At 38.5% G+C, this 21,679-nt stretch overlaps 1 long non-coding RNA gene across 1 annotated transcript; it reads left to right on the forward strand.

The window, feature by feature from the left end:
* The first annotated feature begins 1,878 nt into the window (after positions 1-1,878).
* Positions 1,879-20,877, forward strand: LOC142150112 (uncharacterized). The gene is made up of 3 exons (XR_012691015.1): positions 1,879-1,999; positions 11,893-12,046; positions 20,554-20,877. It is a non-coding gene; the product is annotated as an uncharacterized LOC142150112 (long non-coding RNA).
* Positions 20,878-21,679: the final 802 nt, after the last annotated feature.

Genomic DNA, 21,679 nt, shown 5'->3' on the forward strand with positions numbered 1-21,679 from the left:
CCTGACCATGTAGCCAAAAGTGATACACAATATTCATGGGCAGCACACTTCTACTGTACAGTATATTGCACATAGTATGTCACATATGGACATTAAAACCTACCAAACACTTATGTGACTATATAATGGCAGTAGTAAAGAAAAGAAATAACAATATTGGTAGAGCTTCTACAGACAATATTGGTAGAGCTTCTACTGGAATATTAGTAGAGCTTCTACTGGAATATTAGTGTGTGAAATGTTGCAATAGCCCAGATAAAAAAAAGAGTATGGATCAGGGCTTTTTTTCATTGATAAATTAGGGTTATTTACTAATGTTACTCAAAAGTACAAAAATGCAATAACCCGTGGAAACCAAAAATGAGTTAGCTTTTAACTCCGTAGTGTCAGTGATGTTGTAATTATCAACTGGAAATAAGGTTAAAACAGAAATAACAAATTACTTTTTAATATTAAAAAATAGTGTTTTTCTAAATGCAACAGAGAGAGAAAAAAATCCAACCCATTTTTAAATTATGTTAGTGAACTAGCTATTACCTTCTTAAGTACGGAATTTCACAACATAAGCACCATTACAGTAAATACGCTCTTATGCTGAAACCATCTTTCGTCCTTTTTCAAATGATGACCCTTTGTCTTTTGTATAGTTTTTGGGAGAAAAAATTAATTAGACAGATTTTTGTACTGACCTTAAATATATATATATCCAAAGTAAAGAAACCTCAAGTTTCTGTCAACTAGTATTTCTTATAGGCCTTTTTGTTAATGTCCCTCCAGTTTCCGAGCTAACTAATAGTTTTTATCATCGGCCTATCGAAGTGATAAAAATTATAGTTTTTACTTAATTTATGAAAGTTTTCTCTCCAGGACAGCTCAGGCGAAATGTATCTGTCCCAGCAAGACATTTCTCTTGAGGTTAGATTTGCACTGCCTTACCTGCGCAAGGAGAGTTCTCTTACTGCTTGATTCATTGTTGTTAAAGTGCGCATTCATTGTACTTTTCTCCTACATATCTAATTAACACAAATAAATGATACTACTGAGCACAGGGGTGGATTTGGATAGACACCTCTCCCTGCTATGTAGGATGTGCCTGATGTTATTGAGGTGACAGGGGCAAAGAGAGACTGGATTTTAAGGGAGGTTTGATATAGCCATCCCAATTCCCTGGTCAATTAACACCAGGAAAAATAAGTGTGCACAGCCAAGCCATTAAAGGCAGAGAATAGAGATCCAGGTAAAGAAAGAATCCTACCAAAGAGAAGACCCACTGGTTCAAAAATCTCTTCAGGATAAGGTTTCTGAAGTGAGACATTTTTTGCAGCGGATACTGAGAACTTTTAGCAGTTTGTCTCACCTGGGAGATGGAGAGATCAGCAACCTGGGTTTGAAAGATGATGATGAGGCTTCAGGTGGAAAGCCCACTTTGAAGAGTCTTTAAAGAGTATGGAAAAGGTCCATAGAGGAGAATTAAAAGATTGTTGAAAGAGGTGACAGCAACAACAACCTGGGTAAGGCTCAGATGCTACCAGGTGTCAGGAGGCATCCTCCTGGAGCTCAAAAGACAAGGGTCCTGGTGTCCAGAGACTGCTGAATAACTGTTTCAAAAATGCTGTAGTATTTTAGTAATATGAACTTGATGGCTGAGTACCTTGGGATGTAATCGTATGGAACAGAACTGAGCAGGACTAAGGAAATTGAATTTGTGTAGAGTGAGTCAGTGAACTGCTGGCAGAGAAGAGGTCACTGAGAGACCTCAGGGTCTCAATGTTAGAGTACATCCTGCTGCTCTCTGTGGAATTTAAGATGATGAGTACTGTGCTTTTCTTACCCTGAACTTTCTAACCCATTAGTTGTCATTTCATTGTTTAGTTTCTCTTGGTGCCAAGGAATAATATTGGAGCTGTATAACATCTTTATCAGCTCTATCTACCAGAAGGTGGTGCCCCAAGTAATGAGGGGAGAAGCTGGCATCCTGTAGAGGAGGAACCAGGAAGAGGTGAGCTGTCTTTTCTCTGCTTCTCATCGGGCTGGGGGCTGAAGTACAGAATTGTATTGTTAACACCATCCACAGTGGAGCAGTTAATGTCCAATATACAACTACTAGCCTTCAGCCAGATCTCAAACTCATGTACATACCATTTTCCCTATATCTAGTGCTTTGCACTAGGCTGTTAAGTGGAATATTGACTACTTTTGTAAATTGAAACATATCACATCAAGTGGACTGCTAAGATCCAATTTGAATCTTACCTCCTCACAAAAATTAATCACATTTGTAAGAAATGACCAGTCCTTTATGAAACCATACTGACATTCATTGGTGTAACTACTGAGGTCACAGGGGTAGCAGCTACTAGGCCCCATATAGTCGCCCCCATGTATTCAGTGCCATGCCCCCTATGCAATCTCCTTTGAGTGGTGCAGCAGCAGTGAACTTAATGTGCTCCCTACTGTTTCTCCGCCAACATTGCAAAGAATTTGAAGTTCCAAAATGCCATGCACATGAGCCTGTATTCTAGTGGTCCAAAAATATGTGTTATGCTCAGAGGAGAAGGAAACTTTTATATTCCCTTCCTCTCTGAGCAGAAGTATAGAGCGGGGTGCAGTGCACCTGCAAAAAGCTAGAGAAAGAGGGCAGCTGGCCTGGTAAGGTAAGTGAGGAGAGAGGAAGGGAGGGTAGGGACTAATATGATGAGAATTGTCCCCTCCTAGAAACTTTAAAGGACCTTTCAAAATTGTGTATTGTGGCCTACAAATAGATACACTTCTGCTGTAGTATCAAATTATTTTCTACAATATATTTCAGAATCCAATCCCTCAGAATCCCTGCAATGAATTGACCAACAACTGAAATTAGTTCACAGCTCTATAATTTCAATGGCTAATAGAAATTTTTAAAGACTGGAACCTTCATTTTCTGCAAATTGTGTGACACTTACCCGTTTATGAAGTTTATGAGTCCATAAATGTAAGAAATAGTGGTCCATCAATTATTGTACTTTGTTCCTTTAGCACACATGGGTAGATAACATTTGTATTAATATTGTCTAGGTGCTTGTTCCTGTACTAGACAAGTAACATTTATTGGTGTGCATAGGCCAGTGATGGACAACAGGAGGCCCTCTGAGGCCCTCTACCTTCACCTCTGCAGCTCCCAGCTCCCTAATTCTCTATTGTAGGATTTGCTTTTTATAGCTCGCAATACTAGTTTATAATGCCTGCTGATATATGTTTTTACAGATAGGGGTCTCTGTTTATGAAACCGCTTTCCGTAAAACAAAAGTGTATCAGGTTGCCCATCACTGGAATAGTCTATTGCCTCACAACATATTTCCGGGTATTTTTTGCTTTGTTGTAATTTTTTATATATAAATCACTTATTAAAAAACCTAATAGACTATTAACATGAAATTAAAATATTTAATATCTTAAAAGAGAAAAAAATTTAGATAGCGTTCGGTTAAAAAAAAACCCTCCTACACTCACTGTGTAATTGGCTTTAATTTCTTGTCCATTTCAAGTCAGAAGTGTGAGCAAAGCCATTTTTTGCCAATATTTGATTACTATCGTCTTTCCTTTTGGGGAACAGTGATCACATTGAAATTAATAATGTTTGACTGAATAAAGATACTAATAGTTTTTCATTTTGTGTTGAGCAGCCATTAATAATTCTTGAAATAGAAATAATTAAGTTTTAATTGAATTAAAACAAAATGTAATAGCAACTCCATTTTTTCTATAATCTGTAAGTGATAACGCTTCCAGAAAATAAAATGTTTATTCACAGCTGATCGTGGGCATTATCATTTGATATTTTAGCTGAATAAAACAAAATAATATGCAAATACACTGGCATGAGAGCCCCAAAGTACACTGTGTACTTTGGGGCTCTTTTTTATAATATGTATAATATCTCCAGTTACCTGGAGCACAACAGAGGCCCCAATTCTTAATTGTATTACTGTGTAAAGCCCAGAATTGCAGATCATATCTCCCAAGATGTAATGGGTTGGGGCAACACATCCTTTAATGTGGCAGAACACGATGTACCATAACAAGCTGTGATTAACACGTCCAGGCAAAGCTAAATGTGCTCAGCAGATAGACTGCAAAACTGACATTTCTTCAGAGGAACACAAAGCCACGCTCATTCATTATTTATCTGAAAAATTCAGCTTCCTCAGGTGTAGGAACCTAGGAGTACTGTGTGTGGAAGCAATAAGCTATAGATCATTACCTATTTCTAATGATCTGAACATTTTGCTTTTTATGAACTGACAGTTTTTGTTATTTCTTTTTGTAGTAATGGTTATGTAATGCACTAAAGTTTATCAATCCTATTTGCAAAATATAAATAAAAAGCGACAGCTACCTAATGTACTCTATGAAGAAACAATCTAAGAACTCAATCTAAAATTTTAATAGTGTCAAAATATGATTAACATAATATATTTGTTTTTACCTTTTTTGGCATTTGTTATAATTACATTACAGTAAGAACAATTGAATGCTTGTCAATAAATATCATATTTTTTAATGCACACAACCACCGAGGTAGAGAGCACCACGTATTTTGCCTACACTTCCTAACAGAAATATCATACACCATGAATAAATTATTTTCTTTAACAGTTTGGGTGACAGTTTTTGAAGTATATCTTGATGAGTAACATCAGTCAATTTGGCTATGCTCTGTCTCGATGCAGATGTAGTGCCGCTAAGAATTGGCAGCATCTATGTTCTAGACATTGTTATGGTCTGCCTCTGCCAGGGGCTGGCAAGGCTGTGAGACAGGAGGGCATCCGCCCACCGTGCTGGTCTCATAATGGGCTACCTTGGGCTGGATCACTGGGCTACCTGCATTTTTTGATAAACACAAAAAGGTGCATAATAATTTGGAATAAAGAATGCAAAATAGGGTATGTGTAGATATAAGTATATCTGTACACTAAATAGAGTCCATAAAAACAAGTGTTATTATACAGGCGTCATTCTAGATCCTTAACATAAAACCTGATGCTGTCAATTCATATAATTTGCTCTCTTAGGTAGCTCAGAGAGGCAATGAGTCCAAAAGAAATACAAAGGATTACTCAGCACAGTCTGTAGCGATCATATGTATAGATAATTTCTAAAGGTAAAAGTTTTTTTGCAAGGAGAAGAGTTTTTTTTATCTATAGTACTATCTATAGTACTATAGTACTATATGTCGCTATAATCCAAATTGCCATTTTATTGTCTATTTCACAGTTGTTGGAATTATTGTTATCGGAAATTTGAATTCCAACATTCTGGTCATGGGTATCTGTGACCCCTTGATGGGTATACTTTGGGGGATGAGATTGAATACTGGAGACAGATATGGGTGATTCATTGACCACTATAATGCACCCTATCCCCCAACAGTTAATGGAACAGAAAAGACCCTGGCAATGGTGAGGACTGTCATCATAAGTGTAGCAGAGCTTAAATGGGAAAGATAGAATCTGGGATCCAAACTACTAGTTCCTGTTTATGAAATTGGGTTACAATATTCCAGCAAATTAAAATAAAATTAATCATATGATGCTATCACTGCAATGCAGTGAAAACGTATTTTTTAGGAATAAGAAAAAACAGTTCACAGCAGTGGTCCCCAAACTTTTGCAGTTCGCGGCACCCTTAGAGTCTCCATAATTTTTTTAAGGCACCCCTCCAAAATAATTACAGAGCAGTCCTGTTTTAGAAGTAGTTGGGTCAAAAAAACGTAAAAAGTATTTAGGTCAAAACAGAAATACTTATTTAGTTGTATGCAAAAATAATACACATAAATCCAAGGAAAAATAATATTTTTATATATATTTTTTTAAATCATATTTCTGTCAAAGAATAATTTATAGTTAACTCACACTGTGACCTCCTTCATCTCCACACACTCTGCATCCAGTCACACTGCCTCCTTTGCATCCAGTCACGCTGCCCCCTCTGCATCCAGTCAGGCTGACTCCTCTGCATCCAGTCACTCTGCCCCCTCTGCATCCAGTCACACTGCCCCCTCTGTATCCACTCAAGCTGCCCCCTCTGCATCCAGTCACCCTGCTCCCTCTGCATCCAGTCACACTGCCCCCTCTGCATCCAGTCATGCTGTCCCCTCTTACGCTGCCTCCTCTCACACTGCCCCCTCTGCCCTCTCTCACACTGCCACCTCTCACACTGCCCCTCTGCCCTCTCTCACGCTGCCTCCTCTCACTCTGCCCTCTCTCACACTGCCCTCTCTCCCACTGCCCCTCTGCCCCTCTCACACTGCCCTCTCTCACACTGCCCCTCTGCCCTCTTTCATGCTGCCTCCTCTCACTCTGCCCTCTATCACACTGCCCCTCTGCTCTCTCTCACACTGCCTCCTCTACCTTCTCTCCACACTCCAAAAAAACTCTCACTCTGCCCTCTCTCACACTGCCCTCTCTGCCCTCTCTCACACTGCCCCTCTGCCCTCTCTCACACTGCCCCTCTGCTCTCTCTCATGCTGCCTCCTTTCACTCTGCCCTCTATCACACTGCACCTCTGCCCTCTTTCACGCTGCCTCCTCTCACTCTGCCTCTATCACACTGCCCCTCTGCCCTCTCTCACACTGCCCCTCTGCTCTCTCTCACACTGCCTCCTCTACCCTCTCTCCACTCTCCAAAAACCTCTTACTCTGCCCTCTCTCAGATTGCCCCTCTGCCCTCTTTCACACTGCCTCTTCTCACTCTGCCCTCTCTCACACTGCCCCTCTGCCCTCTTTCATGTTGTCTCCTAACACTCTGCCCTCTCACACTGCCCCTCTGCCCTCTCTCACTCTGCCCTTCCTCCCTCTGCCCCTCTCACTCTGCCCCCTCTGCCGCGACCAGCCAAGGAGAACAAAAAGCAAAAAAAAAACTTACCAATCCGCGCGGCGCCCGGGATTCAGCATCCTCTCTCCCGCAGCTTGCACTGAATGTTGGGCGCGCTGCGGGAGAGAGGAGGATTCTGAATTCCAGGCGCCCAGATTGTTAAGTTTTTTTTTGGGGGGGGGGTTTCTCTGGCTGGTCGCGGCACCCCTCTGACAGCGCTGGTTCACAGGGATAAATACATTTTTATTATGACTATGATAAAGTGCTTTTATTGATTAGTAAAAGAACAACTAAGGAATTCCATTCTGGTCTGCTTAAAGAGTCTATTTTTCATAAAAGTGGCTTCAAGCATCTATTATATTTTTTAAAAGACCAAAGCTTCTTCCCTGCTTTGTTTGTACTTTGAACTACTGCACATATATAATGCTCTGAGTCCGGTTGTTATGTGCCTATATTAACTGCAGACATTGTACTCACCAGCATTTGTGCATTTCATCATCATCATTTTTATAGCGCCACCAAATTTACAGCACTGTATATGTTTTCACTGTAGCAAAATTTTCTCTTGCCCGTATGCTAGCCAACACTTTGGCCAGCCAGACTAATTTTATCCTTTTTATATATGGACCAATGCATGCAGCTATGATAGTATTTGCTTACTTATCAAAGAAGACCCCTGTGGAATCCTTTGTTCTAAACCACCCATGTTTTAGAATGATATAGCTATGCTACCCTTGTAGCCAGCTAAGTTATTGACTGTCCTCAGCCTGTTATCCTTAAGTTCACTTTTCACTTTAACATACAAAGTATTTTGTTTTGCATGTTTTGATTCATTGCCTTAGCAACCTATGTAGTTAACTTATGTTTCTTCACGCTTGCATATAGCCCCAAGGAAAATACATTGTTAAAACCTTTACATAGAGTAATATGTCATACTGCAAATAGTACTAAATACACAGTGTGTGGAATATTCTATTTGCCCATTACATTATCCAACACAAAGGTATGTAAATCACTCAAACTATAACAACAGTAATTAGCAATGTTCTCTACACAGGCAATCAAATAAAAAGCACATCATTTTCTACCCGGTGAAAGGTTGACTTAATATCTTAAACATTAGACTAGATTCCATAAAAAGAGAAAAAACTCCCAAGATTAGCATTCAAAATATGAAACATCCTTTTCTCATTCAATAAACTCAGAGCTTCTAAAATAACAATCTGAGCACACTGATCTCATGGATGTCTACACAGAAGGTCATGGGAGAAGAAGAGGGACAGAGGAAGGGGCTCAGCTTCTTCAACTTTTAATGCATGAGTTCTTGGGGCAAACTTGTAACTTTTCCCTAATGGGGCAAAATCAAATACAAGGATGGGATATTTTATGTGGAGATCCACTATGCATACAGATTTAGAAATTTAGAGTATTAAAAAGCTCTGCTACACAAAGTAATGAGTAGGAGAAGGATTGGGCAACAGAGGGAAAGGCAGGGATATATCTAAATGTGTTTTACAAGAATCGTCAGCATTCTCTATAAAAGTCCAATGTTTATTAAATATTTGCCCACATAAAAGGCCCCATAACTATACTATATTTTCACAAACAAAAGTTTGATGCACACAAAACATTTAATTCTGTACCGTGTAATATAAACAAATTATAGCAAAAAATATAAATATTATTACAATTATATGCAATGCAAATATACAAAGACAAACGGTCATAAGCACAATGACTTGATAACTTTAGTCAACATAATACGTTACATAAGAGACTCATTTTGTCTGAAGATACTCCCAAATCACCCCTCCTGTGCACTGCAGTATAATATATTTTGGATTATGTAACAGTAGCCGTAATCATCTCCCAAGTATTCCAAATGCATATATTTGTTAACCCATATCCATATTTATATTAACAATTATACTGTTAATAGTTGTTCATTTATTTTATAATACAATATTTTTTGATTGCGTTATGCTGTTACTTTATATTGCACATATGCTTGTGTGTATACTGCAGTCTGTTCTGTCTGTCTACGTTAGGCAAGTATCATTTAGGCAAAGCCAACTTACAGCCATATTCGAATAGAAATGCCTCTTGAGATCCGCTTTGATTTGAATGCGATCAGAACTATGTTCAAGTTAAGTGCTCTTTTTTAAAACGCAATTTATGTGCAAGTCATGACTGAACATAAATCAGGCCATTAGTGTGGTTTTTATATAGAAGTGGAGGAGGCTTAAAATCATCTTATAAAAATTTTAAATTAAATAACTAAACATTTTTTTACACTATAGTCTATTAACATTTATTTAGGACAACAATTTATTTTTAGTCCTTAGAATAGCATTTTTGTGATTTATTAAGAAAATAACCATTTGTATATTTATATGTATTCTCTGTTCTCCTCAGATAGGATCATTTCCTTATTTTTAAAGATGTAGGGTCTGATTGATTTGGAAAAAGCTAGATAAAAAATGACTACATAGAATGTAAAAAGTGCCATTTTCACTCAATAGCATAACAAGAGGTGAACATGGTGGAAACAATGTCGATGTTACATTATAGAATGTGAAAAACAAAAATAGGTGCATGGCTAAGAAAAATTGCACATTTGTGATATCACAACAGTCGGACTCTAATCCGGTAACTCCAGTTGGTAAATAACCCGTTGTGGTGTTATTGACAGTGAGGATGATTTGAGGTGGTGACTCTGGGAGGAAGGAAGATGAGAAGCTTAGTTTTGGACATGTTGAGCATTAGGTAATGTTGGGTCATCCATGTTTAGATATCAGAGAGAAAGCTAGTCCATTGAGCAGATTTGTTCACCAAAACAAAGAGGTGCACAGTCAGAATAGCAGAGGGCAGAGAATAGAGCCTTTTGGGATCATATTGGGAATGAAAGGGAAGATATGCCAAAGGTAGAGAAGCTAAATAAAGAGTTGGAAAGGTAGCAAGTAAACAAGGAAAGAACTGTCACAAATTCAAATGGTGTGAAGGGTAAGCAGGAGAATTAAAAGTACTGGAAGATATCTTCAACAGAGTTATACTGGAAAAGATTTGGGGTTGCCTTGGTGGCCATCAGTGGTGAACTAAAATAGGGAAGAATGAGACAACAGCTCAGGAGCAAGGGGGACCTCATCTGTCCTAGGGATGTGCAGAGCCACATCATAGGCAGTGAAAAATGGGGGCAGGTGATTGCATAGACCAATAGATTCTTCTTGGTCTTCCCAGGCAGTATCGGTTTTTGCACTGGTTTCAAGCCCATTCGATGGGGTTGGGGCAACACCATGACACTGGGGCCTAAATTTCCTTTATATTCCTCATGTAGTATATTGAGGATTGTATTTATATTGTGGTATTTGTATGTTAAATTTATTACTATGATCATGTTTAATGTTTTTGCAAGTCTGCACACTGATTAGTACGAAATTGATTAGTTGTCACATGACAACAAACTGCAATGTGTTGATATTATTGGGATTTGTTCCTTCATACTTAGTGATTCGTTCCTTCATAATTAGTAAATTAAGTTACGCCATAATGGAAGGATTGCTGCGTCTAAATCTAGAACTAGTGTTTAGCTATTCTTACAAGCACTGTCTCTGAGTACATTCAGCCTAACTGAATGTACAGAATTCTCTAAGACATTAACCATTTACCAGTCAACTCTCTGAGTTTTGAATTCTTTGCCCTGCACAGGAATTTCACCTTTCCTGGAAGCAGTGAAAAGAAGTTTACCACTAATATGTTTACATTTGACGGCAATTAATGTCACCCTGAAACAAAAGATTACTGGAAATCACTGAACTCAGTATGTTATTGTTATAAACCATACACCATTTTCTCACATTAGAAAAGTTCTATGTGAGTATTTCACTGTAATAATAACATCAACAATAATACTGTAACTAAACTTATTTATAAATAATAATAATAATAATAATAATAATAATAATAATAATATCATCATTATCATCAATGAAAAATTTAATTCACAAAAAATGCAGCATGTTGAGCTTTCTGCATTGTGATCTGATAGTGCAGATCATCCAGCTGCTGAATGATCACTATCAGATATTAAGGAAGTTGAAGAAGTGTTACATGGTTACTCTCATCTCATATTGATTAATAAACTCTATGCAGGTTTGGAATCTAGATATCCATCAAAACTACTGTAATTAACACCAACTTTCCATTAATGTGTCTGGTGTAATTTGTGGCTTCTTGTGGTCCTGGGAACAACTATTTGCATAATATTGTAGCAGGACTGTCCACACAATTATCTTCCGCTGAAGTGATGAATAAATAGTGCCCATAAAGGTTTTCTGATAGACAGTCTATCATCCCTGAATCTTTTGTGGGACTCAAGACTGATCAGACCAAAGCTTAGATATGAAACCAAAGAGGCAACCTAATAATTTTAATCGGGCCTCTCAGCCATGAAGACCTCCTTTTTAAAACTACTCTTTCCTATAGTGTCCAATGTTGGGCAGTTTAGAGGGTTATGTCATGGTAACTAAGCCATACCCCTATCTTCCTTTTATTGCTTAGGAACCCTGACATTAACCTAACTAGTCTGGCGGAAAAGTCCTTCTTATTGACAGGAAGTCCATAAAATCATCCCATCTCAGAAAAAATGTCACTCCCTTCTGTTGTGAAAAGTACTCTAATGGTACTCCTGTTCTAGACGAGCAATATTGATTTTTGCATTTTTTTAAGGTCATAAATATATCCGCTGGCATTCCATCTGGCCCCAGTACTTTTGCACAAAATAGAATAGAATTGACAAGGGGTACAGATTACCATAATTTAGAAACCGCAGGTCTAAAACAGGCTCATGTCCTTATTGAGGAAGTACCATAAAACATTATGCACCTATGTGTTCAACTTGGCACACATAAAAGTTCATGCTGATTCTCTGCTTTTGTGAGAAGGCTTAACAAAAAGATACTGTCTCTGCCTAACTGCTATATGGTTTGGTGATACATTTGTTTTGCTTTACTTGGTCTGACATTGTCTTTGCCTATACACATAGGTACAAATCAGTAACCAAAAGGAAGATCCGGATCAAGTCAAGATCAGCAACTGTAAAGCAGAGACAATACCGAAGCAGTATCAAGAAAAATAGTCCAAATCCAAAGCGAATGTTTATGCAGGCAGAAAACAGCCCAAATCAGAAGTCAAGCAGGGTGAGAGCATCAGACAAAGCACAAATAACAATACACACAAGACTTGTCATGAGCAAGGAAAGTATGTACCCTGTACTTATATAGGCACATAGCCTACCATTACTTACCAAGTATGCCCAGTCATATTTAAACTTGAATTATTACTATGTGCAACTCAATTCTAACTACAGACATAATCAGCACACAAGTTAGCATTGCACATACAAAAAACCTACAAAACACACAGTTCACATATCACTGTAACCCTAAATATGTGCGCAGCTCAGAGGGTTCTAGTTACTTACATGTGAATGCCCCTGATCCTCTTCTCAAAGTGCAAGGGGCTGTTAGCGTTAGATACATGCAGCTGAAAACACTGGCATAAATTGTGCGCATGTGTGGTGTGTCAAATTTTATGCTACATGGAAAATTTGATGCAAGATTTTTTATCTCATACTTTCCTTGCTCTTGGAGAACACTTATAGTTGCATAGCTAAATATATAGAGCAAGCTTAATACAGACTAACTACACACGTATAACAGTGTCCCAATTCTATAATAAAACTATGTTAGTGTGGATCATTCCATAAGTCAAATTTAAGTTTGCTCTACCTGTAGTTATTGAGGTTAAAAAAGGAAACAGGTTAATTAATGAACTCTGGATCTGCTGAAGGAAGATAAAACAAAAGCCTCACCAAAGACACAGACAATTTAACCTCATATGGGGAGGGTCCTCAGGTTACTTTAATGGCCAATAGATTTATAGTACAATCAATGGCTCATTAAATGTACAGCACATATATTGTTTAAAGTGCAATGTTTTTATAATGTAATCGACAAAGGGCCTATTTTCATTAATCTACAATCTTCAATTCTCTTGCCAAGATATAACTTTTACATCCTTGTAAAATCAACTCCATGCTTCAGTGTAACATCAAATGACTTGGTAATTTACCTAGTGCTTTTATACTTTATAACTTAAAGTACATAAACTGTATGACTCTGGATGATTGAACTTCACTTTGCATGGAAAGCAATCTGACGCCCCAGGTTAGAGAATCTGTTTCTAACTGTATTGTTATCATAACAGCATCTTGGCAGTAGAAAGGAATGCACACCTTGAATTTCCAGCACATGAAATAATGTCTCTTGCGCAAACAATACAACAAGATTTGCCCATAGGTTTTCAATATCAAGCGAGTAATTGATTTAAGGCTGGGCACAAATGCCAGCTCATTAGCAAATCCATTTCCATGATGATGGGAAAATTCAATAAAAGTCTTAAATATCCCATATATTTGGTAGATCATTAAGTACATTAGGAAAGTATGCATGCCTCCCATTTTAGCAAGTTCTACCAAAAATACCTTTTCATCCAATTTAATATAACCTAGAAACTCCCTTTTATAATGATAGGTTATGAATTGAAAGACAGTTAAGAAGACACTTCAAGATGGAACAGCAAGATCCAGTATTAGGGGCCAATAGTTCTTGGATCAGGAGTACAGACAAAGGAAAAACACTTTGGGCTGACTTTTCTCAGAAATCACATGTGTTTTGAATAATATTTCAACTTTAAAAACAGAAAAAAATTCAACAGTCCCGGAAAATTGGCTAGTTTGTCATCTTACATGTATTACAAACATTGTTCGCTCCTTACATCTCTAAATAATCAGGGATCCATTGTTATGATAATGTTTGCAGGTTGCACAGCAAGGGAAGAAGACAATGGACCTATGTCACTTCAGGGACTGCTCACACAATGTCTCTTAGATGTATTATAATGTTTTGGATACCCATGAAACAAGAAAACCACAAATATAGCAGTAGTAGTCTTTTAGGCTATTTAAAAAATAATACAATTATATTTTATGCCCATCAGAACAAAATTCAGTTCCCACCCTATATCCAATTGTTTCACTTTTTTAAATATTTGTTACTGATGAGAATATTTAATTTCAATATTTCATCATTTTATATTCACTTAATGCCATGCTTTTGCCTTGTTATTAGTGAACAAATGTAGATTCCCTCCCCCACTTCATGTGGCATGAGGCTTGTGGAGGTTTTGTGTATATTGAGAAGCAACTTGGTTTGCATATCAAATGCTGTGAACAACTTCCTGTGGAACGTTGGCTCCACTTCAATGAAAGGTTTTTATATTATGTAACAAAAGACACTGGAGCCCTCTTTCTTCGCTGCTTACACTCTGATAGGATACAGTCACACAACTCCTAGCTGAACAGCAGGGAAACTGTAAGTTGAATGCAATGGAGGTCTGTGCATGTGAAGTGGTCTGGAAAGCAATTTATATTAGGGATGTTCACTGACCCCCATGTTTTGGTTTTGGTTTCGGTCTTGGATCTGTATTAACTTTGTGCTTTGGTTTTAGTTTTGACAAAACCGCCCTCACGTGTTTTGGTTTTGGTTTTTAAAAAATGTCAAAATCACATAATTTGGCTCTTTTTTGTTCCTATATTATTATTAACCTCAATAACATTAATTTTCAATCATTTACAGTCAATTTTTGTCAAGTGACAAGAGCACTGCTACCCCTTTTGTTTCTGTATGAGCGATGGCACTGAGCAATGGCACTGGAGACTGGAGAGTGACTAGGACACTGCTACTCCTGTTTCTGTGTGAGCAATAACGCTGGATCTCCTGGGAAGGGAGATACATTTTGAATTAGATTTGATGTACTAAGATTGGTGATGTTCAGGGGGGTCGGGTTTTCGGAAAACAGAGCCTGAGCATCCATAATTTATATTAGAGGCTGGCTAGTATGAAAAATGGATTATAGTGTATTTGAATGGATTGAATGGAAGGTGAAAAAACAGTCAGTATTTAACTTATGTGCAAAACATAAAACTAGGTTTCACCCCTGGCATTGTAACATGGTTTTGTCCAGGAGACTTAAATAAAATACTTCTTAATTTAAGATCCTTAATGAATCTGGCCCCTTGTGTTCAGTTTTTCTTGAACATAAAAGCATAAGTTATTAAATAAATATTGGTCATGTGGATTTGAAAGAATAACAATTATATTTCTTAGATTAAATCAGAACTATCTTTGTGTGAACAGCATATTTCTACACAGTGGCATTCCAACCAAGAAAGAACTTGTATAGTTTTGTCCCATCTCTCTGATTACCCACGATCTATAATAATTGATTATAGGATGAAGCACGTGGTGGCATACCAATCCCTTGCAACTATTGTATTACTGCCACAAAGCCTTACACTGTGAGTGAATATTTCTCCACTCATGCTCTATGATGCTAAGACAGTGATTCCAATAATGAATGTAGCTGAAGTGAGATGAGAACCTTGCCATTGTAACCACATAGAATACTGCCTTCCAATCTAGGGTCCTCATTAAAAAGAATGACCCTGTATCTAGAAAGCATTTGTTATTATGTAAGGACTATGCAATTCAGGTAAACATGTTTGTTGTCAACTGATTATCCACAAATCATTACATGTTTATTGCGCTTTTCGGTGGTCATATTTGCATACAAGTTCAATTTAATCTTTAATAGTGTGAAAAAACACAATATTTGTGAATGATCATGACATCACCTGTTATCTTCTCTGTTAAATGCTTCTCTCTGGTTGCTGCAGTATATTTCATTGCTCTCTCTGCACACCACTGGGCACTACTAGTACTGTACTGTTATTATGCTTCTGAATTGTCTCTAAGGTCTGTTATTGTGGAGCTTCTACATTGGACCCCAAAATTGTCCTTGTCATAATTTTACAATATCATCATCTACCTTTTGTATATTTGTGAGATTTAGTACTATGTTGTGCTTATAGATAGCAATAGTTGTGCCAGAGCCTTCTTTAAATAGTGAATGGGCAGAAAGTTGATTACTGGAGGGGCTGACAACAGCAGCTGCCACAGGGTGCCGAGTTGCCTAGCAACAGAACACGCCTGCACAAAGAAAGCTGCAGGTCAGCCAGGTCAAATGTGTCTGGTTGCCTGGTAACCAAACGTGACTTTCGGCAGGAGAGAAAGCGTCCATCCCTGTTCGGACAGGAGAGCACAGGGACGGCACCTGACAGTGCCCCCTCCCTTCCTCCGAAACTAGGAAGAACCTTTGAGAAATTTCTTGAAGAGCAGAGGTGCATGAAGATCTTTTTGTCCTCCCATGATCTTTTCTCCAGGCCATAATCTTTCCAATGGACCAAATACTGCTGAAGCCCTTGGAACATGCGAGAATCCAGAAAGTGAGTAATCTTGAAACTCTTCACCAGAAGCAGTCTGGACCGGAGAAGGGCGATTGTGAAAGAATTTGTTGAGAAATACCGGCTCCAGGAGGGAAATATGAAATATGTCATGGATGTTAAGTGTAGGAGGTAAACGAAGTTTGAAGGTTACCAGATTGATAGCACGAATGATAGAAAAAGGTCAAAAATGTGAAACCAGCTTCATGGAGGAAACGCCTAATCTCAAATTCCAATTAGAAAACCAGATTTTATCGTCGGAATGGAGAACCGGAAATTTTTTTTGATGGTTGGCGAAACGTTTATAACGTAAAGAAGATCTCGACAAGTTGTCCTTGGAAATCAGCAGCAGGAACTGAAGAGTTAGGACTCGACGGAAAGACAGGAAGGACGGGGTGGGTACCAAAAACCACAAAGAAGGGGGAGGAGCCAGAAGACTCGTGAATGTGGTTGCTATGAGAAAACTCTGCCCAGGAAAGAATATCACTTCAATTATCTTGATTTTCCAAAGAGAAACAACGTAAAAAGCTTTCAAAATCCTGATTCACTTGTTCCATCTGCCCATTGGTCTACAGGTGGTACCCAAAGAGAATTTTAAATCTAGACCCATATTCCTGCAAAAAGCCCTCCAAGAACATGAGATAAACTGAACACCATGATCCGATATAATTTCTTGAGGACAACTGTGAAGTCTGAAGATTTATTTAATGAAAACATGAGCCAACTGGGAGGCGGTAGGTAACCCAATCAGGGGAGCAAAATTGGCCATTTTAGAAAAGCGATCTATGACCACCCAGATAGTGCTGAATACTGCACTGGATGGAAGATCAGTGATAAAATCCATAGATATACTGAACCACAGGATTTCAGAAATAGAGTGGATGAAGGAGGCACCAGGGAAGGCGTCTGGGAATTTTATGTTAGGCGCAGACGGTATAAGCCGCAATAAAATTGCAAACATCAAAGCGGATACTGGCCCACCAGTAGCGAACAGACAACAAAGCGTAGGTCTTCTTGAATCCAGCATGGACAGCCAGATTTGAGGCATGAGCCCAACGAAAAATTTTGGGTCATAGATGGGTTTCCACAAACAAACAACCTGGAGAAGGCGTTCTACCAGAGGTCTTAGTCAGGACTAGGATTTGGTCAAGATCAATGATGGATTGTGGCTGGGAAGGAGGAAAAGAGTCGGCAACATCAAAGGCATCTGCCCCAAAGTTCTTAGAACCTGATTATAAAAGTGAGGAGGATGCCTAACAGGCTTGACGTGGATTCAGACATTTTGCCTCTTGGATGAAAATAAGGTAATTGTGATCGGTGTATAGGGTCACTGGATGGATGGCTGCCTCCAGGATGTGACGCGTGCTTATCATATTTTAAATGAAAGTACCTCTTGGGCATTGCTTCAAATGTTTAAATTATATGGACAAATAAATAATGACAAGTTTTTTTTTTCAATTTGGGAAATATGTTACAAACAAAATAAGAAATAGAGGCAAAACCACAGGTGCAAAAACATTCAGAAGAAGTGAAACTATTTGTTTCCCCTCACACGCTTGCCCCCTGAGCCAACAGTTTTAGGAGTGGTTCTCTTTCCTTAACTCCATGTTACACATTATGTGGATTGCAATAGTGGTGGAGAAGCAGAGGGAAGCAGAGGGCAGTGGGGAGCAGAGGGTGGAGGGGCAACAGAGGGCTATGGGGCAGCAGATGGTGGAGGGGTACAGAGGGCATGGGGACTGGAGATGGAAATAGGCTTATGGGGTAAACTTGGGGAGGATAGTGAGAGTAATCTTTGGGAGGATACTGAGGGTAAACCTAGGGAGAATAGTGAGGGCAAACTTGGGGAGGATAACAAGTGTAATCTTAAAGAGGATAAGGAGGGATTTCTTGGGGAATAGGGGCCTGAGGAGAGAAAGGTTTCATAGGGGCAGGAAGGTAAACTTGTGGCATAGGAGCCTGAAGAGAGAAATGTTGTATAGGAGCAGGAGTGAGGAAATGTTGCATAGGGGAAGGAGAGGACATGTGTGTAATGGGGAAAGAGTGGTATCATAGGCATTGGGGCAGAAGGGGAAATATGTGGCATCGTGACAGGTGGGTTAGTGGTGATATACTGGGCAACAATGTCGGTAAGATGGGTCAAGGTCGTGTCATTGTTTTGGAAAGTGTGATGGATAAGGGTGAGCGTTGTGTTGCATTTATGTGTTATTTTCAAATATTTGATTGGACTGGTGTATTTACTGAAATAATTATTGGAGGTTGGAAAGCTGCCCATGCCCCTTGCTTCCTCTTCCATGTGTGTCTCTTTCACATCACAGGTGTACTCCAAACGGTCCACAAGGTCTCACCCTCTTCCACTGAATCTGCATCTTCAGCAAACATAGTGGATGAGAAAAAAAACACAATCTTCTATGTTTGACTCCATGACTCCATAACGTCCACGTTTTTACATTATTAGTGCATTTCATAACTTTTTTTTATGAAAGCCCGTGTGTTAATGTGGGTCATCTTTTATAAAAATGTAAAAAAATGACTGTACCATGTAAATTTAAAAACCAGCATATCTGCATCTTGTGTGGAAATTTATATGTTATCTGATAATACTCTGTAAACTTGAAGACCATGTACAGATTCCATAGGCTGGCTAGGTTGCAGTATAAGTGCAGTATAGGTAAAAGGGATTTAGGAGTTTTATTTGCAGTCAAATTGGCAACTGCTAAAAATTGAACTGTAAATTTTCTGGTGAAAAACAACTATTCCATGGTCTCCAGGGGTCTGACAGGCAATACTTAAAGTCCTACCACCTGTGTGAATTATTCAAAGATAAGAATTTCGCAATGTATACTATCCAAAATATTTTAACAATACTTGTGCAGACATGTATATTAAAGATGTTGGGCTACCATACTTTGGATAATGTTTTTAAGGTTTGGCAAATTTACCAAGAACTGTATTAGGTATGAAGAGAACAATATAATTTGAAATTTTATAAATGTATATATATTTAAATTGCTTACCATTTTTTCTTACCACAGTCACCAATTTTCTAATTGGTGCTACGGCATTGACCTACACACTTATCTCCTACCATATCCATATTTTCTCTGGTTATGAAAGCTGCCGGTTGGTTATCTGCAACCTCTCCAGCACCTGCTGTACCAGCGCTTCAACCCATTGAGGGGAGAAGTGTGGCTGCCTCCGCTTAGAGCCCAATGTGGAGGAGCCAGAGCCTTGGCTTAAGCGCAGTTGCTGTGGCTCAGCCATAATTGCAAACAGAGAAAAGGCAGTAATTACTACATTATTATTATTATTAATATTATTATTATTATTATTTGTTTATATGGCTCCACAAGATTTCCGCAGTTCCATGCTACAAAGCATTTCATACACTGTCCCACATATGTCCTCGTACTTACCAATAGATTAGAATGGATGGCACACTGAAGGTATTGATTGAATCTATCATAAATCACACAATGACGAATTTTTATTAATGTAGCATCTCTGAACTCTGGTGAGCTAGAAAATCACAAAATGACAGGGCTGAATGATTTCCTCTCCAGCTGGTATACAGGGTATGCAGGTGATTGCCTGTGTGAATGGCTAGACGTTCTCATGCCCCTATTTGCCTGGGTACGACTGATTACTGAGATTGATTGAAAGTTAAAAGTCAGCCATTTTAGAAATGGTATAAAAACTGATCTTTGACTGACTGAAAGCCAGTCAGTAGGTAGAATGTTGAAAAGTCTTGTTTACTTGCAAACATGACGGCAACAAGCTTCACTTGTGCTCAGTACATATTGAATGAAGAAATTAATGCTGCATATAGGGCTGAGAAGCTGTGTCTGCGGCCACGGTTCAGCTGCAGACGCAGCATATTGAAACTCCACTTATGCAGCATCAGTGAAGCAACCTAAGGAGGAGGCAACCGCAGCTCTAATCAGAATAAAGGGGAGAAATTGGTATTTGTAAGTTCACAATAAATTAAAAAAAAATTTTTTCAAGATAAGATTACTGTTATATTTGGCCCATTACAAAGCAATATGGCTTGTAATAACCTTAAAAGGACAAAGGGCAACTGTGTAATAGTGATGTATCTGAATCAGCATGTGATTGAAATAAACCTCCCAGGTCAAGTCCATATGAAAGTGGTGTACAGGTGTGTTTATTTGGCCAATGCTGGTCCATGTGTGGAATTGGATATTTAATGTTGCAAACTAACATTATATGTATGTCTCTATGAATGTGTGAAACAGAGGTAACCTTTATAAATAAACTAATGTGTTATAATTCTTCCAACAGAACACCTCCTCCCCTGCCACCTCAGACTATGCATCCGCCATTTCCAGGAGGTCCATTAGGAGGTCCTTGAGGAGTTCCTTGAGGAGGCCCATGAGGAGGGCCAGGAGGAGGCCAGGAATGGGGCGGAACAGTCCCCAACTCACAAATAATCCCTTTTCCTAGTTACCCTTCAATCCCTTTCCCCACCCCACCCATTCCCTTTTGCCAGCCCCTAGATTCAGAGTGGCAGGGCCAACTTATGTAGGTATCCTGGGGGAGCCCCCGATAGAGACAGGGACTAAAAAAAAACAAAAAACTGGATGACTAATGTACATATAAATATTAATAAACTCATTTAAATAATAATTGTAACTGTCTATGATATCATGTGGTCATGAAGCCTGGTAAAATATTGATATCTTAATGAATTAGCAATGTGTAAATTAGCATTGTGTGAGTAATCTGGGTTAGGTGATAAACAAACATCAATAATGTGGGTATATGAAATAATAAGAATTTGAGTAGTGATGTTATTAGGGTCTTAATTGTGGGAAGAATTGAGCAACAGAATAGATTTAAGATATACTAGCAGTCTCTGGAGACATGATAGAACAAAACAAATACTTCAGACATTGTTATCTAATTGAGAATGTAAAAGAGAATTAAGAGGGTTTATTTAAAGGGGAATATCTCAAATTTAGTGCTTAGACCATGAGAAAATCCACTTAATTTTTTAGCTAGCACTGTTAGATCTTCTATTGTGAGCTGTTGCTATCATGGCAGTCAGAATAATAGATACTATACTGAAGTTTAAAGGGTGTTCAGTGTGCATTTAGGCACAAGTTCACAGTTTAGCAAGTATATGTAGAGCTGTTTTCAACAACAAATGAGGTGGAATTCAAATGAACTTTAAGAGGTTTAGTGTGAGCTTAGTGAATTGACTTTCTCAAACGTTACTTTCTCCAAACTCCTTTTATAATTTTTTTAAAGGCACAGGGAAACCTTCCCTGGTGAAAACTGGCAAAATTTACACCTGGAAGGGATATCGCCTTCAGTAAATGAAAAGCAGTGTAGCACTCAAATGAACTTCAAGAAGTTTAGTGGAGGCTTAGTGGATTAAATTCCTCAAGTTTTAATGTCTCCAGAC

The sequence above is a fragment of the Mixophyes fleayi genome, chromosome 4 (genome assembly GCF_038048845.1).
Source record: "Mixophyes fleayi isolate aMixFle1 chromosome 4, aMixFle1.hap1, whole genome shotgun sequence".
NCBI lineage: Eukaryota > Metazoa > Chordata > Amphibia > Anura > Limnodynastidae > Mixophyes > Mixophyes fleayi.